Consider the following 18,977-nt stretch of genomic DNA (forward strand, 5'->3'; position numbering starts at 1 on the left):
GGCATTGCCATATTTTTTGATATTTTGGATTTTTTTTGTAATGATTTGATTTAATTGTGGCATCACCATTGTCTCTTTAAAATTTGTCTATTAAAGAAAAAGGAACTTGTTTTAGTTAGAAAATATTTTGTTGTAACTAAAGAAATTAGGTCATGGTGTCTCCTGCAGGTTCTGCAGGAGTGCATCTAAAAAGGACTGTAGGTTTGCATAACAGGCATGTGTGTTTGCTTGTATGTGTGCTTTGCCTGTATTTATTTTTTTATTACTTTTTATTTTTTTGCATCATGACATCTAATGTTTTCATTTAGTTTCCCTGATTGTCACAAATGCAGACATATTAGAGATGGGAACTAAATGAAATACCTTAATTTGTTAATGGTTTGCATCTGTCCATCCACCTTCTGATGTCCATCCTGCCAGATAAAGCTGCTGTACTCACATCTTTCAGACCTGACATTAAATCACCTCTCCACATACCTATGTGGCAGGACTCAGTGACATTGTTCCATTACCACATTATGTTTACTTTGAATTCCACATTACAGGAAGATTTTTTCCCATTGCAGTACAGTCTATTATTAATGTTCTCTATTAAAATATAATAGGACATATTTTCTACACATAATATTTTTGATGATGAGAAACATAGAATGAAATTTAAATTGTAAACTTGATGAAAACAAGTTCTTACCTATAAGAGATGTTGTAAGATATGTCTTTGTAAGTGAACCTTGGAGACAGTCCTCGCTGTTGTTCAAGATAATTGGAAATGATTCTGGGAGCAGCTTATACTGTATCCTTGTGCATAACCGCTTAATTGATTTGAATTCAAAACAAATAGCTACTGTTCACGACAGAACCTGCTTTTTTCAAGATACAGTTATACCTCAGTTCTCGAACTCATTAGAACTCGAATTTCTTAAAAGTCGAACCAACCAGTTCCAAAAAAAATTACCTAGAATTTGATCTGAATCTCAGAAGTCAAACCGTGAACGCCAACCTAAGATAACTTGTACACGCGGGGAAATGAGTCACACGGCACGTCTCTCAGCAGAAACATAGGGTAATGCTTCAGTCTCAGCCTCACATTCACTGTGATAGCATTGTGCATGTTTACACTAGTGAATACATATATTTAGACAGTAAAAATACATTTAGACAATGATAGACAGTAACAGTAATTATTATTATATAATAAAATAAATTTAAAAATAAAGATTTCTTATTAATTATTTTAATATTAATAATAAACCATTAATACATTTAATTATAATGGTATTGTCGTGCCGAGCGGGGACGGAACGGAGAAAAAGACACAGACGTCAGGGTATCGGGGAATACGGGGTTTAATTAAAGACAGGCAAAACGCAGACGGACAATACAATGACCGGACTGGGGAAACAAACTGAAACGCGGATGAAATACAAAGGACTAATGACAACAACCAGAAACAGCTGATCACACGGGGATTCCACACGGGGTAAACGAGGGGGCGTGGCACACAGAAGGAGCGGACGACGGAGGCAGGACACATTGTTTTTTTTTTACTTCACACATTGTTTGGATACATTTATTTTCTTATTTTACAAATTACTGTTTTGATCAATGTGCTTAGATGTGTTTAGTACAGTATATGCTCTTCTTGTTTTATCCGGTTCATTTTGTGTTTAAATGCTAAAAAAAAACATATTTAGATGTAATTTTTTGGGGCCGGGAACCAATTAATTGGTTTTCCATTATTTCTTATGGGGAAAATTCGATCACAACTGAAACTTTTTAGGATTCGATCCGGAGTTCTGAATGGATTAAATTCGAGTTCTGAGGTACCACTGTACTGCAAAATTTAGCAGAAGCAGTAACTAATTCTGCCTGTGTCATAATAAATATGAAAGCCACACAGTTTGGAGTTGGCAGGATTTGTTTCACTGGATGGACTTCCAAGTTTAATTTTGACAAATACCCTTCACTTTCTCATCTATATTCCATATTTTATACTTCTATTTAATATTTATATTTAAATTTAGCCAATTAGAGAGTTTTTTTTTAAATGTATTTTGTCACAGTGGCAGGATGATTGTGAATCTCTGGTGTGGCTTTTTTGTATCACACTATTTGAATTATTTTCAGCCCTTAATAGTCAGAATATACTTAATCTAAAGTCAAAGTTAAATAATGGCTCAAATAAATATTTTTGTAATTCCTGTGCTTTCATCTTCAGTATGCCTGTTAAAAATGCTGTACATTACTTTGCTTTCATGCAATTGTTGATTCATTTATTAATCAACACTCATTGTCATTTTGCTGTCTGATCTCACATTGAGAACAACATATAAAAATCTCATCTGTTAACATGTCTTTTATTTGCATTTTTGGCAACAGTTTTCAGCATAAATTGTCATCCTTCCTGGCTATAATGGACTATTCCTAATTTGAGACTTCACACTACCCAGCTTTCTCTTCACACTGGAGTATAGCGTTAGCCTATCAGTTGTGTCAGTGAACCAGCACACATAGACTAACAGAAGTAGGTAAGAAACAAAACTAACAGAACATCTCCTAGAACATAAGAACATAAGAAATTTACAAACGAGAGGAGGCCATTCGGCCCATCAAGCTCGTTTGGGGAGACCTTAGCTAATAGCTCAGAGTTGTTAAAATCTTATCTAGCTCTGATTTAAAGGAACCCATGGTTTTAGCTTCCACTACAATAGCAGGAAGACTATTCCATACGCTGACTACACGCTGTGTAAAGAAGTGCTTCCTCAAATTTGTTTTAAAATGTTCTCCCGCTGTGTCTTTGATAGTCAATATGTTTACATGCACAGTTAAGTCGAGCTATGGTTATACTGTAGCTCAAATACACCTTTCAGTCGGACTACTGTCCTTGCCCCGGTATACATGCATGGGAGGGGAATCGATTTATTGACTGAAATATGTTTGACTCCTTTCACCTTGTCAATATTGGGCTTTTTCCGGTTGACCTATTACGTCACAGATGTTTTTTTAAAAAACAATAATATTAATAGATGCATTGACAAATAAAGGGGACTGTGGAACACACACAGAGAGGCCAGATCAGTTTGAGTCCAATTAAGCGTATACATTCAGGAGTAAATCGACTCTGCATTATCTGGGTCTCTTAGTTCAACTTTGAGAAATTCTATTTAGTATGATTTTAGCCGGACTGACATGTTTACATGTACTTTAAAAGTCCAGTTTTAGTCAGACTGACACAATAATTCGATTTTCTTAGTGTGCAGGTTAATATACTCACTGTCTCATTAAAGTTGTAAACAAATCGTGAAAAGATCCAAAAATTTGAGACTAACGTTAGGGTGTGTTCACACTTGGCCCAATTGCCTTCTACTGTGCCAAAGCGCTACCCCTGCTGGTTTGCACTTAATGTTATGGATCCAAGCGTGCTTTTGTGCACTGTAAACCCCAACAAGTTAAGGGTACTCAAAAAACTGAGGAAACTGATTACCTCAAAGTAATTAAGTTAGCAAACTTAATAATTTAAAGTGTACAAAAAAATTAAAACATTTGTCCAATTGACTAATATTTAATAGTTTCTTTCAACTCAATATAATAGAGTTTACTGTGCCCAAGTAGTTCACTTACTCATTACCTAATTTATCTATAGTTTGTTATAATGTACTACTTAAATAAATCAAGTTAAGCTAACTAATTTGTTTTAACATCAACGTAATTAAAGCAACTAGAATCAAAAAAGGTACAGAACTAGTTACCAAAAAATGCACTTTATTGTACTTACAGCAAGAAGAATAAAGAACTTTGATGCACAAATATTTGTTACACTTTACTTGAACACTACGCAAAATATTTTTTGTTTTCCTCCTCAGTTGCATAAAAACAGAAAACAATACTTTTATCCGATTGAAACTTGCATGCCTATGTAAACAAGTACACACCCCCACAATCACAAAACAGACCTAGTTAAGACAGGTAGTCTGTTTTTTTCGGTTACTCTACAATTGACAGGTCATTTTTCAAACGTAAAAGGCAGGGTTTCAAGGGTTTTCCATCATCCAACCCCATGATGAGTTTCTGGATAAACATGAAGGTGTTGTTCAGTTTTTTGGGGTCCAGATGCAGGGCATACATCAGCCCATACAGTTTAACAAAAGCACATGGGAAACTGGGGACATCATCTATGATGATTCCACCTTCCACGACAATAGCAGCTTTGTCAGGCTTGAAGGTTATTTGATCTGAAGCATCTGTGACCACAGAAAGAAGGGGAACAGGCAACTGCAGGATGTCTGGCACATCTTCCACAGCAGCCTAAAAGTAATGAATGAAGCTTAAATACTAAACCTAGAGGGAAAAAAGTATTGGAAACCCCACTAGGAAATATTCTTTCCATACAGAAAATAATGTGAATCTTCTAATTAGCAGATAATTTCCTCTTTGACAAGCAATATCTCAGTATATATCTTACCACTACCACTTGCAAAAGCTTTTATAACACCAATCGACTTGTAAGTACATGCTATAAGCACATTTGCGATTTTTATTTATATTTTGGTTAATTTTCTGTAGTGTTGTAGTCAAGACCGCCTAAACCGAGACCAAGACATTGCCGAGACCGGAGGATATCAAGACCAAGACACTGCCGAGACTTGAGGGTACCAAGACCAAGACCAAGTTCAAGACCAAGACCAAGACACACTAAGGCGAGACCAAGACCAAGACTGGTCGAGACCAAGACCAAGATCAAGACCGAAAACAGACTAGGGCTAGAATCGACATCACATCACCCAGATCAACTGTAGAGAAAAAAGGCATTGCTGTAATGTGTCATTACTCGTTAAATCAAATTCATGTTATCTTTTCAATTATATTGTCCATATGTCCATATGTCTCTCATTTAAAATCTCCCAGATTTGTCATAGTTACGAGACCTGATGGAAAATAATATTCTCAGCAATCCTCTCCTATAACCATTTTATCAGACGTCGTCAAGGGAAAGAGATGGGATGTACCAGAAAGATGTTCATATTAAGTCTCTTATACCAGGGACAGAGGCCTCGAGTAAGCTATGAATACAGCTATGTAATGATCCTTTGCTTTGAATTGAAGAGAATGAGCCTCCAGATTGACTTGCACCTCCAAGACCGTGCTTTCTAATCAATGTAAAATACCTAATTTATTTAAATTATAACTATGCTATAGACTTCGCGGACATTTTCGGACATTTTTTTGCCGATGTATGATACGATGTGTATGATGTTTGTGGACTGTGAAGCACTGGCAGTGTCCGTGGAGAAAATGTATAAAATGTAACGTTTTTGAAATGGATGCATCTGACTGGTTGCATTTGAATTGAGGCGCGTAATAAATAATGATACTGTTCTGTGAGGATGTGCAGTTTTCTCTTTTTTTCCCCATCCCATCGAGACCGCTATGTCCGAGACCAAGACAAGACCGAGACCAAATAGAGTCGAGAGCAAGACAAGACCGAGACCACAAAAAATTGGTCTCGAGACCGGTCTCGAGACCAAGACCGGTCTCGAGAACTACAACACTAATTTTCTGAATCTAAAACATTAAAGATGCAATGAAAGAAAAGTATAACAGTGAATAAATAAAAATTGTAAAGTGTAAACACTTACATTCCATGTTTTGAAGTACTCTGAACTGTCTTCATTCAGGTATACAGGCAGACCATGAAGAACCATGGTTCGTCTTGCAATGATATCGAGATGTTCCTTTATAATGAGCAGAGGAGAAACAAGGCTTTACTTTTCAGTTCATAACCCACCACTTTTAGCTAAAATTAATACATTTTGAGGAAAAACACAATGTTTACACTTATATCTGACTTTACATTTTCTTTTGATCACTGGAGAAAAAGTATGTGCATGTTTTTGTAGCTGGGAAAATATCAGGTGTGAAACCCTTAAAAAAAAATTATGACGAGAAACCACACGTGCACAGACTTACTTGGAGGTCATATAACCTCATAATATTGCGTAGTTCCTCTGCTTTCCTCCCTGTCCGTGCTGCCTTTTCCCTGAATAAGGCTATAAGCACACTGTGTCGATCAAGCTCAAGAGTAGAACTGGTGGAGAAGATTAACATTTGTGATGTGATGAAACTCACTACAGATCTGCAAAAGATGGCCCATAAAACACAAGTTATTCAGGCGAGTGACAGCAGGAAATGCATCTTTGAAAGAGGAAATGGAACATGATATTAGCTAACCTGACTCTCAATTTGGAGGGCAGGCCATTTATGGTGTTAAATTAGTGCCAAAACTCACGCGCATAAAACCCACGTGCGCATATGCGCTCGCGAGCTGAAAATCCATGCTCTCTGTGCGTTTGCGTTTGCACAGCACTCATTTGCTCGGCATTATGATGAAGCTGGCAAAATCTGGATGTGCAAAAGTAGCTATAAATGGTGGAAAGAGGAGCCAACACCATTCCAACAGAGAATCACCACACAGCAACATAAAGAAATCTAGGCGAGCAGAGGTCAACTACCTGCCCAACTACCCTGTAGGAGAAACCTCAGGTTACAGATTACTCAAGAACTGAATAAAAGAGACTTCACATACATTGAAAAGCTTATGCAGACAACCTTTTCCCTGCGTCGCCATGAAGTAGTACAGGGGAACTCATCTGTGAAGAGTCTAGTGGAGAAATGGCTATGGCGTTAAATTAGTGCCAAAACTCGCACGCATAAAAACCACGCGCGTATGCACTCGCGCGTATGGAGCAGAAAATCCATGCTCTCTACACGCTTGCGTCTGCACAGCACTCGCTCGCTCGACAGGATGAATTTTGACACTTTGGAGGCGGGAACAGTGGATGAATTTTGACCTGATTTTAACCATTAATGAAGCACTGCAGAATTTTGTCATGAACTTTGAACGTTACATTTATTTGCATATATTTATTTAGATATTTATTGCCAATTAAGTTAATAACGTTCCACAGTTATGTGTGTGATTCGTCAGATTAGTCTAATAATATCCAATAGACCAATTAATGGTATGATCAGGATGTTAAAATAAACAAAAAAAAACCTCACCTTTTAGTTCACGGACAACACCTCTGCTCTGACCAAAAGCCACTGAACAAATAATCAGCTCCCAGATGGGTTCGTCACTTTTTGAGGTCCCCCTGAAACATTTCCGTTGTGGTCCCTGCTATTTGCAGCGCGTTTGTGTGTTTGCAGCGCGTTTGTGTGTTTGCAGCGCGTTTGTGTGTTTGCTGCGCGTTCGCGTGTTTGCAGCACGTTTCCGTATTTGCAGCGCCTGTGTTGTCAAACTGATGGAGACGTTTTCTTAATTTGTTGTGGTTTTTTTATGTTTGCATGTGTTTTCTGAAGTTGCAGCATGGTTTTTTTCTGTTTGCATGTGTTTTCTGAAGTTGCAGCGCGTTGAGCTCTCTCGGCCACCGTACAAATGGCCAATCGTAGTCAATATTTTAAAAAACCAATCAAAGGAGCGGAGATATTAGCCACTGTTCCCGCCTCCAAAGTGTCAAAATTCATCCTGTCGAGCGAGCGAGTGCTGTGCAGACGCGAGCGCGTAGATAGGGTCCAGCGAACGCAAGCGCGTAGAGAGCATGGATTTTCTGCTCCATACGCGCGAGTGCATACGCGCGTGGTTTTTATGCGTGCGAGTTTTGGCACTAATTTAACGCCATAGCCATTTCTCCACTAGACTCTTCACAGATGAGTTCCCCTGTACTACTTCATGGCGACGCAGGGAAAAGGTTGTCTGCATAAGCTTTTCAATGTATGTGAAGTCTCTTTTATTCAGTTCTTGAGTAATCTGTAACCTGAGGTTTCTCCTACAGGGTAGTTGGGCAGGTAGTTGACCTCTGCTCGCCTAGATTTCTTTATGTTGCTGTGTGGTGATTCTCTGTTGGAATGGTGTTGGCTCCTCTTTCCACCATTTATAGCTACTTTTGCACATCCAGATTTTGCCAGCTTCATCATAATGCCGAGCAAATGAGTGCTGTGCAAACGCAAGTGCACAGAGAGCATGGATTTTCAGCTCGCGAGCGCATATGCGCACGTGGGTTTTATGCGCGTGAGTTTTGGCACTAATTTAACACCATAAATGGCCTGCCCTCCAAATTGAGAGTCAGGTTAGCTAATATCATGTTCCATTTCCTCTTTCAAAGATGCATTTCCTGCTGTCACTCACCTGAATAACTTGTGTTTTATGGGCCAACATTTGCCCCTGTCGATTCCGTAGCACAATCGTTTCTCACAACTTTCAAGATGGCTTTCTGGGGTAATTTTTGAATGTCTAATACACAGCAAAGCTGTCCATCAAAATCCGGGTCTTCATATTGAAGAGAGAACTCAAACTCCAACCTTGGCTTAAACTTCTCTTTCATTATGGATATCAGTTCATCCACTGATTTGGGCCTGGTTGTGAGGGTCATCTTCATTGCAATATCAGTGGCTAAATGCACTCGCAGCACAAAACTCTGGGGTGTTGCCATTTCCTGGTGATATAATTGGACAAACAAAATCTTAATGATAAAATATCAATATTAAGTCTGTAACCATCAAAGATCCAGCAGACATATCTGATAAAGTAAAATCTTCTCAACAACCCAAATTGGTAAATTCTTTAAAATGACCACACATTTCTTCAGTCCGCTTAAACACATCTTTGAACCACATCCTGCCAGGTGGTAATCATTTATTTAGGTTACCGAAAATAACTTTAAAGAAGTTAGAACACACCTCAGTGCAAAAATATAAACCGCTTCAGTGTGAGTAGCAGTTTTTCTTCAACTCTATAAGCAGACAGAGTGGATATGTCATTTAGCTGAGAAACAGGGTGGACAGCTTGGTTGAGTGGAAAGAGTTCATAAGATCTCAAGTGTTCAATGTAACAGGACTTATACTCTCTAGTAAGAAACAAAATATCATTATAGACAAGCAGAATCTGCTCTATTTTGCCAAATTGTGGCAATCCTCCTTCTTGTCCAACAGAAATAAACATCCCTACACAATATTCAGTACCATCAATGACAACCTTTTTTGCACTGGACACACTGTTGCCCTCAGTATGTTGCTCCACATAAGTTTTTGCTATGTCAGAAAGAGCTGATACCAAGACAGAGGAGATACCAGAAGTTTGCAGACGAGGCTTGAAAAAAGTGGTGCACTACAATAATATCCAATCTTGTCCTGGTGCCTTCTTGCCAGTGTCATGAGTACATTCTTAAAATTCTGGGTGTCATGCATGACACGTATGAAAAAGCGATGCTTCCCCTCAAATCTCATAGTCCAAAAGTAGACAACAGGCCCATAACAGGCCATTCAAGTATTCCAATGTAAAATACTTGTGTGAAATCAGCTCTTGAATACACCATGCTGTCTCTATTGGAACAATGCCTTCAAGAAGGTCATGAAGAATATCTGGTGGAAACCCCGAGAAAATGACGTAATTGCTGTCTCAAAACAAAATCACCTTTTACACCATATTCACTTGACCTGACTCCATTCACAATATCTTCCACAATAAGATCATGTTCTTCTTTTACTCTTAAAGTAAACACACCTTCACTGACTTCATGAGCTTGAAACTGCTCTTGTCTGGCTGTACAAAACCTACAGACATATTCTGATCTGAATGACTCAACAAATCCTGCTAAGCTCCAAGGTTGTCTGCAGCCACACATAAGACTGTGCCCTGAACACATCTGGCCATGGCTTCAAGAAATACACCATCTTCTTCAAGAATATGGAGATCATGCAACAAAGGTGCAAGTACTCTGTGACATCCATACATTTTGAGATCAGGGACCTTGCACAACACCGCAAGCTGAATTACATGCAAAGCAGATCTATATTTATTAGCTAGATCTGCAAAAACCCAATACACACAGCACAGTTTGTGTTGTGTGTATTGGGTACCTTTCTTTCCCATTCTGACATTCAGTTTGGAGTTCAGGAGATTGTCTTGACCAGGACCACACCCCTAAATGCATTGAAGCAACTGCCATGTGATTGGTTGATTAGATAATTGCATTAATGAGAAATTGAACAGGTGTTCCTAATAATCCTTTAGGTGAGTGTATGTGTAAACTGATTTTATGTACAAGACCTGAATTATGTCAATAGCTCCTGTGGTTTGATATAAGAGATAAAACAGCCACATAAGACATTTAAGTCTGACATTATAGGTAAAAACAATGGCAACATGTCAAAAACGAAGTTATGTATACACATAAAATGTAGAGATGCACCAATCGGCCAGGGACCGGAATCAGCTGGTTTTCATGAGAATGATTCGGGGAGCTACCTGTTTAAATCATGGCAAAAAATAGTAAAGGGTAGTTATTAACGAAACGGTATTTATGTGGATCGGCCTAAGAATTAGAACAGTGCATACATGAACTTACAGTTCACATGTTAATTCAAAACAGCTCATCCACACATTAAATAAACACTACAATACAGTGTTAAAAACACAGAAACTACTTATTTTGTGCCACGTACATTATACTCACCGCGGTATTATATTCTCAATAATTGGCCAAAAGAAATGTATTAAAATACATAAAATACCAGAACTCTGTCCATTTAAACTGCGAAACTTTCGAAGGCTTAAACTGTTTCCCTGATCAAATATAACGTGAAATGAGTCAACTTCTTAGCAAGCGGGAAGTTTCAGTAAAGCGTAGCTTTAGTTAAATAACCGGAATATATCTGACGTTAAGCATTTTCCTTTCCATTCAAACCCATTATACAGAAGCAGCTTAATGCAGCTTAAAGTGCCAAAACAGCGACATATAATCACCAGTAATAAAGCGTTTATGACCAGGTTTGACCTGCATGTAATTTAGTCACTGTTTTGGTACATTAAGCCTCTTTTTCACGTTAACCCTTTTAAAATGTCCCATACAAATCCATATGAGGGAAACTTATTTACTTAGCAATCAGTATGACCAACACTACTGTGATGAAAAAAGACCAAAAATGACTACAGTTAAATTAAACTCCATAAGCTTCCAACGGTTTTATGCACCCGAAAATCCCTTCTACCGCTCAAAACGTTAAATGTAACGTCATGGCGTAATGTCGCACGTGTCATATAACTCATAATTTTGGAGTGATTTCAAATCTAAAGTCTCACAATAGTTCACAATACTGAAAGATTTTAAGTCATATCAACTTTTCCAAGGCTTTTTCTTATTCTTTACTCAGTTGCTCTGAGTGCACTACACTATTGGGGTTTACAATGTGCTTGGTAACATGTTATGGAGGGAAATTCCGGACATTTTTCAAAAGTAATTGCAAATTTTGCATTACCGTTTGCTTTTTCGCTTTCGCGAACGAACACTGACTGCCAAATTTCAAATGAAAAAGTCCATTTGCAGTTGCATTTCCCATGTCTTACAAGTCATGAGCCTGTCATATTTAAATAGCAATATCAATGACCACGTCTGCTTTTTCACTTTCACTGCGTCGCAAATGTAGCCTGCCAAAACTCAAACGCAATCGCAATTCATTTTGCATTTGAATTTCCGATGCATTACACGGAAACTTGTCAATCAGCGTCAGGGGTGGGTCTATACTGTGGGGCGTGATTGTATGGGGAGTGACGTCACTCGAAGTCGACGACCAAGAGGGGGAAATTTGAGCAACGGAGGTGATCGGTAAAATTGTGGAGGAACTTATGATGCTAGTTCATACTCTGCAGATTTTCTGTTGCTCAGAAGTCATTTAATTTTGGACAGGTTAAATGAGTTTGTCGCCCTGACGAACGACAACATCAGTAATGTTGTCTTTGCCAATCTGAGTGAAGTAGCTGACAGGCTTTTTGTAAGGCATAGATATAAACACTAGATGTCGCATTCAGCCTCTCAGCATGCGTCAATACCGCCGCCATATTGGGATGGGGTTCCAAGCCCATTCAACCACGCTTCTTTGACGGTCAGTACCAGCGAAGATGCCGGACTTTTGCTGAACAGGGTTGTGAAAGCAGATATAGGTTCTCAGGATATATTTAATCTTTGTGATCACATTGCTGAAACTCAAGATGGTATCGACAACCATCACTTCAATTTAATTTCACTTATTTTGTCTTGCTTTCACAAGTTGAGAGAACACCATGTGGCAAAAGTACATACTCTGCAACTATTAGGGATGGGCCAATCCACATTTTTTCAGTTCCGATTCCGATAGAAGAGCTCTTTTTACTTAGTTACACTTTATATTAGTGCTGTCAAACAATTAAATTTTTTTATCAGATTAATCACAGGGTTGCTGTGGATTAATTTAGATTAATCACGATTAAATATAATTTATTTTTAATCTATATTAATCACATTTAATTTTGCATGAGCAAACAGACTCAAGAAAAAAGGGAATATATATGCACTTAACATATTTATTGAACATCTTGAACATGAGTCGGATGCATTCCATCTGCCACAGAAGTGCAATACCATAAACCCATATCAAAAAGCAAGATTTTTTTACTTAGCCGGACAACTTGTCGGATTTAAGGTACCTCAGTTTAAATGGTCTTTATCTTCGTTCGCTTACAATTAGCACGAACTACCGTAAGTCCGACAAATAATCCAACTAATCATGAAGTCCAATTCAAGCCCGGTTAATTGGCATTGTTAGCAATATATATGTGATAACACATTATGCGTGGTGCTTTACATATAAAACTCCGTAACAACACATCCACAGGTAAGTTGGACGGTATAGCGTGTGCGACCGATTTAATGAGCCACAAATGAGAAGTAGTGCTTAAACAGTATAAAACTACAACTTTCCCTTCTGTTGATAAAGGGCGCAGCCATCTTGGATTCTGAACTCGGGATCCTCTGTGCTGCTCCGAGATATTTCTCGGATCTCCGAGAAACGGGAGCGCATGTAGTCACTTCCGGCTTCAAAACTCCGGAATCCGACTCGGAATACTAGTTCCGAGGGCAAATGGAACGCACTAAAACTGCCCGAAATGGGTTGACAGAGACATTTCAGGGATTTTGAATCATTCTGCGCTGCTGCTTAAAAATTAATGATGATGGATTAATCCGCGTTAACCCGTTAATTTTGACAACCCTACTTTATATATGAATTTTTCTAAGCTAGCATATACAGATGGAAAAAATGTATGACAAAAATATTTAAGCTACTACAAACACACATAATGTACTGTTCCACCTCGTTTGTTTTAAGCATTTTTGAGGCATTTGCAGTTCAATATGAATATCTTCAAAACAAGTATACACAAATGCCGAATGCATAAAATTTTAACACAATTTTTCTCCCATTGGCGTCAGCTCAGTTACACTTTGTTGCGATGGAAACCCCTCTTATATCACAAGCTGCAGCGAATTCGCAAGACAGTCCAGGTTAGCGACTCCCAAATCATCCATTGTTTTTTTTTTGTTTGTTTGCTTTGTTAAGTGGGATTGTCCATTAAACGCTATTCCCTCGCTTCAAAACGTTATTTTACAAAGATTGCAAATCACTGTGCTACTGCTTTCTGTCTTATCTTACGCTCCTCATGCCTCATACTGCCAATGGTATGTGCATGATGTCACAGCAGGCGGAAGTCACTGTACTCACACCCACTGAGTAGCGAAAAAGACTGAGGGGCAGCGTTAGCGTTCGATTTGAATGCCACAAAAAACACATGTAAAATGGAGAAGAGCTGTCATGTGATTGATTATACAAATAGATTTAACACGAAATAGCAGTGGTCTTTTTACAGATTGCCAAAAATTCAATTCAATTCAATTTTATTTATATAGCGCATTATCACAACATTACATTGTCTCAATACGCTTTACATTTCTGCCTCGTAAGGACCCCCCATTGAGTAAGCCAAAGGCAACGGTGGCAAGAACTAAATAAGTAAGTATATAGGATGTGGATCGGTCACGCATGGCCGACCCGATCCGTCAAATAGGTCTGGATCGGCACCGATACCTCTACCAACTACAGAGCAGCAGGTTGAGGAAGAAACTGTGTAAAATAGTATTGTTACAAGGATGCTACATACTAGACACAGAGCCTCTATCTGTCTTCCTACCCCCACCCTACAGGAAAGACACAGCTTCTGTACTGACACCTGTATATATTGCAGTTCATTGTCTATACTTCTTGACAAATCTATACAAGATGCCTGTGTGTATGGACCTGCCCTGTCTATAGTTCTTTTTCCAAATAAGCTGTAAGGAAAAGTATTTTCCTTGTCTGGAAAATGTATTGTGTACATCAATAGTTCTCTACAAATCTATACAAATGCACGTTGCTTTGGATAAAAGCGTCTGCTAAATGCATAAATGTTAATGTATGAGTGGTAACGCTATGTACGGGGCTTATGGAGATTGCCAGTGTCTTTTAGTTAACGTTGCTGGCCTTTTTTGTGGTGTTTGTATTTGCATTGTTCTGCATGTAGGAGTGTAGTTTTTTATTTAGAATGGAAGAATGGAAAAAATACCTATATGCGCATTACATTTTGAACATAAAAGTAGGCTATGTTAACAAAAACCACTTCGCTATTGTAGGAATTATTAGCTCAAATAAATTTTTATATTCTCCACCAATATGTTTGAATTAATTAAAGTTTAATTAATTATTATTTAATGCTGATTATTAATCAATTGTTATGCCGAATGGTCGGCTCCTCCAAACTCAATTGCGGTATCCCTGTGAGTCTGTTAATGTGAGACTTAAATGGGATTCACTAATTACCAGTATCGCTTAGTAACCTGGGTTAGAAGGCTCGTCCAGCGAGCTGCATCACCAGGTAATTTACACGATTGGTAGCGAAGCTCCCCTCACGGCCAATGAGAGAGAGTCTCGCGATGTTTCAGGCGAGTTTGAGGTTCAGAGCGTGTAGCAAGATCGCACAAAGGCAGGAACTTATTATGAGACACACAATGACGGAGGCTAAAGTTGTGTAAAAGACATGCATTTATTCCTAGCTAACACTACAACTGACATAAGACAGACATTACACCTAACACAAACAACAAACACGAAATAACGGAATAAAACAAACAATGTAATTATGAAAATGCAATGACCGGATTTAAATGAGTAACCTGAAATGGGAAATACTGTTCTGCAAAGCAAGCACAGTTTGTGGAAACACGACCCTAAAGTCTTATAGCAGGTTAACAGAACAGCTTAAGTTGTTAGAATGAAAGGAAGTTGGTTTACTTGGTTGAAGAGTGGGGGGGGGGTCTTGGCAGTTGATGGCAGAGTTGCTGAGCTGATGGCACTCAGGAAGGCGCGGTGTTTGGAGCAATGGAGTGGAGTCCCTTTAGATTCTCTCTCCTGGTGAAGCTTTGTCTTGGGTGCTGTTCTCTGTTCAGCTGGGCCTTCACCGGAGGGCTTCTTGTGGGCTTCTCTCCTCCCGGGTTGATGTTCTCCTTCGGGCTGGCGGTTATTCTCTGCGCCGGCTGGCGGTTGTTCTCTGCGCCTTTGTTCTGAGGTGCCAGGATTTTATGCTGTAAAGTTCATGAATAGGGATGACCAGGAATTCGACTCCTGGCCCAATGGCTGGCCATCCATTTGGCGGGCTTTCGGAAGGGGGTCTGTATCAGTCCTTTTGAGATTTATGGCCCGACTGATTCTCCCTTTACTGATGATTTTCATTAAGCTGTTATAACTTTTGATACATCCACTTTTATGGTAATCACTGACCAGATTCAGAATCAGGAGTGATTGTCCATCAGTTTGACACCAAATATGCCATACCAGCTTCACAGGTACATACCTCATACCATCTGCATTAATTGATTAAACAATTAATTATTTTATCTATGTGATTCATTCACATCAGTATGGGATACAGGTGTTTTGGGTTGCACCTCAACAGATGTTACACTTTGTGCAGACATTACATCAAATATTCATATTCCAAACAGCACATCTTATCCATAGATAGGCGTGGCCGTTAGTTTGTGGTAATCAATATAAGTTGCACATCTGGAAACAACATATTTTGTTTGGTGTGGCTTATGCCAATTCATCTTCTCCAAAATGGATAATGTACACCTTAATTCAGTTCTTTTTAATATAGTATGTTAGAACATAGAAACTTGGTAACAGTCCACCAAGATCAGATAAGGGCCACAAAGGAATGTTGGAAGAGAAGGGGGGGTTTTTAACAAAGCAGACTCTCTAAAAGTTAGGACACATTGATTACACTCACTTTCCAGATTCTTCTGGTATACCATGAGAACATACATACAATGGTAGCTATACCTATCTATTTATTTAAATTTATATGTGTTCAAGTGCAAAGGGGTGAAATAGGTGATACTCCGTGAACATGGTTATAAGGGTGGCACACAAAACACTAAGATTGTCTAAGGACACATACAAACATAACGTATCTGTATATTGAGACTAGTAGTCGTGAGTAAATCAATATACAGGGTATACAAAAGCCAAACTTAACTGAAATTTCCTTTAGGGTGTTCGTCTGTTGGGTGAGTGAAATGTAAGGCAGAATGTATGGGGAGGGGGTTGTGTGCCAAGTCGAGGGACCCCTGTCCGTGAAGTCCACTCTGCTTGTCTGTAGGTCCCTAAATCTTTGGGCAATAAAAGTTTGAGTGCTAGCCTCCCTGGTTATCTGTGTGTGTGTGTGTTTGTGTGTGTAACCCCCCTTTGGTGCCTCTCGTACCAGACTCGGCCTTGTCTCAGGCCACCTGGAATTTAGGCCCTGTGATATGTGCATGTGTGATCCTACACTATCATTTTACTCGTGGCTCGGTCGTAAATACATGTCTGACATTTGTAAGGAACCAAGACAATAAAAATCGCTTCTCAAATTTGCGTTTATAGTTCTTTGATTCTGTATGCCACCTTGGCCCTGATAGATGTTCATTCATTTAAAAGGAGCTCTACCCCATCCCAAGATGGCGGCTCTGTTGACGCATTCGCTCCCATAGACGGCTGTATTCAACGCGACATCTAGTGTTTATATCTGAGTGATATCTATATATCTATATATTGTAAGGGACAGAACAACTAAAGGACCAGGACGTCCTATGTTTTTTGGTGTTTACGCGATGCAGAGAAAGTGAAAAAGCAGACGTGGTAATTGATTTTGCTATTTAAATATGACAGGCTCATGACTTGTAAGACATGGGAAATGCAACTGCAAATGGACTTGGCTTTTTCATTTGAAATTTGGCAGTCAGTGTTCGTTCGCAAAAGCGAAAAAGCAAACGGTAATGCAAAATTTGCAATTGCATTTGAATTATGTCACACTTTATGCATCCACATATGGAAAACGTAATTGCAAATACAATTTTCAATTCCTTTTGAAAAATGTCCGGGATTTCCCTCCATAAACACGGGTAAGAAAGTGTTATCACAAAGCAGGATGGAATTCATGATTAATGTCCTTATTTTGTGGCTTATTTGGATTTGTTTTAGTCATGGTGATACACTGACTTTTTATGTATGTAACACAGTGACATTTATTTATTTGTGCTGCATGTATAAGAAGACAGTCCCACATTTTACCAAATATCTCAAAATTTGTGCAGACTAGTGTTGCACAGGATACTGGTACTGAAAAGGTGCTGTGTGTCACGTTCGGGGACCGGCGAGACGGGAAGCAAACGAGAGCAAGCCAGGACTTCAGGGAAACGGGGTTTATTCCGACGCTGACAGACAACACGTAACACTATAATGCCGGATCTCGCAGACATGGGGAGACGCGGACTGATATACACAAGACTTGGTAAACGGAACAGGCAACAGGTGAGAACCATCAGGGCTGAACACGAGGTAATGAGGGGGGCGTGGCACACATCGGGATCGTACGGAGCAGGATATGACAGAACCCCCCCCAAAGGCGCGCACACCGGGCGCGCCAGAGGAGAGGCGACGGACGAGACGAACCGGGAAAACAGGACCTGGAAAACAAAACAGAACGTCAACCAAAACCAGGGAACAGAACGGAGACACAGAAAAAGAACAGGGACGAGACGAAAGACAAGACACGACACAGAACAGGGAAGGCGGACAGACAAACCAGGAAGGGAGACACAGAAGGAGGGGAGAAAGGCGGAACAAAAGGGCCAGGAGTGAACGGAGGAGACAGAGAGGGACGAGGAACAAAGGCAGGAGGGACAGACGGGAACGGAGAAGGAACAAGGGGAGCACGAGGGAGCCCAGGCGGGCGACGGGCAGCGGCCGGAGGGGCCGCAGGGGAGAGGGAGGAGGGAGCAGGAGGGGACCACCCAGGGGCCAAGGGAACGGGACGAGGGAGTGACAGAGGGGACACGGAGGGAGCAGGAGGGAACACCAGTGAAGGCAAGCAGGAGGGGGAAGCCGCGGCAGGCGGAGGCGCAGCCGGCGAAGGCGCCGTCCGACGCACAGCCGGAACAGGGGGGCCCGGAGGCGACCGACAAGGAGCCGGAGGCGCGACCGAGGACCGGCACCGCGGAACCAGAGGGGGACCCAGAGGCGACCGCCGACCCCGAGCCGGAGGAACCGCAGGCGGCCCCTGAGCCCCAGCCAAGGCGAGCGAGGGCGAGCCAGGGGGCAGGGCGGGCGGGAACCGGGCCCCACGCCTATGGCCCCGTCCCTTTCGGGACACTGACAGGCGGGGTCCTAAGGGGCGTGGGTCCCTGCAGGGAGAGGGATCTGGGGTCCATAGGACGGTCCCCGAGGGATCCCACTCAAGGTCCCCCTCGGGGACAGGAGTCTGAGTCTCGGGCGGGGCCACGGGCGTGGCCATTGCAGCCGGCGGAGCTGCTGGCGAGCAGGGCTGGACAGGCAAGCAGGGCTGGACCGACGAGCTGCCAACCGGGGACGCCGCGGGCAGAGCAGCGGCAGCAGCCGGCGTGGTCGTAGGCGGTGCAGCCAGAGGCCAGACGGGCGAGACGGGCAGGTCAGGCGAGCGGCCAGCAGGGGGCGCTGCAGGCAGAGCAGGGGCCACTGCAGGCGCCTCGGGCCTACGGTCAGCAGGGGGCAGGACAGGC

At 40.9% G+C, this 18,977-nt stretch overlaps 1 protein-coding gene and 1 long non-coding RNA gene across 2 annotated transcripts in view; one reads left to right on the forward strand and one right to left on the reverse strand.

Annotated features, from left to right (window-relative positions):
* tprg1 (tumor protein p63 regulated 1) overlaps positions 1–18,977 on the forward strand; it is an 88,120-nt gene that overhangs the window by 46,827 nt on the left and 22,316 nt on the right. The gene's annotated exons all lie outside the window — the stretch shown is intronic.
* Positions 3,807–6,099, reverse strand: LOC140578528 (uncharacterized). Its single transcript, XR_011982774.1, has 3 exons — positions 5,968–6,099; positions 5,637–5,732; positions 3,807–4,305 (listed from the first exon to the last, which is right to left on the reverse strand). It is a non-coding gene; the product is annotated as an uncharacterized lncRNA (long non-coding RNA).

The sequence above is a fragment of the Paramormyrops kingsleyae genome, chromosome 15 (genome assembly GCF_048594095.1).
Source record: "Paramormyrops kingsleyae isolate MSU_618 chromosome 15, PKINGS_0.4, whole genome shotgun sequence".
Classification (NCBI taxonomy): domain Eukaryota; kingdom Metazoa; phylum Chordata; class Actinopteri; order Osteoglossiformes; family Mormyridae; genus Paramormyrops; species Paramormyrops kingsleyae.